The sequence below is a fragment of the Solanum pennellii genome, chromosome 1 (genome assembly GCF_001406875.1).
Source record: "Solanum pennellii chromosome 1, SPENNV200".
NCBI lineage: Eukaryota > Viridiplantae > Streptophyta > Magnoliopsida > Solanales > Solanaceae > Solanum > Solanum pennellii.
The window spans coordinates 109,053,810-109,054,266 of record NC_028637.1 but is presented as its reverse complement, the minus strand read 5'-3'; positions in this window follow the sequence as shown (position 1 = coordinate 109,054,266).

Genomic DNA, 457 nt, shown 5'->3' with positions numbered 1-457 from the left:
GGGGAGGAGCAGCGAGAGGAAATAATTGAGTGGGATAAGAAAAATATTTTACATTTTATTTTATAAAAGAAACATTTTTTTGGACAATAATTTTTGAATTTTTAATTTTAATTAATACTGAAAATTTATTTAATTTTTGTTAAGGTCCAATGTTTTGTGCATGTGGAGTGTGATATGACAATATTTTAAAATAAAAGAAATATTTTAAAAAGAAAGAGTGTATTACACACCATGACGAGAGTGTTATAAAAGAGAGAGATGTATTTCTCAAATTAAAAAATAATAGTTTAGGTATGAAACTAAAAAAAGAGTATTAAGTTTTGTCAATATCGACCTGGCCAAGCAATAGTTTTTGGAGTCCTGTATATTCCTTCATTGTTAGAAAAAAAAAAAAAAAAAGCTTTCCTTATATATTTATATATATATTTTTATAAGAGTTTTCTTAAAAATAAATATA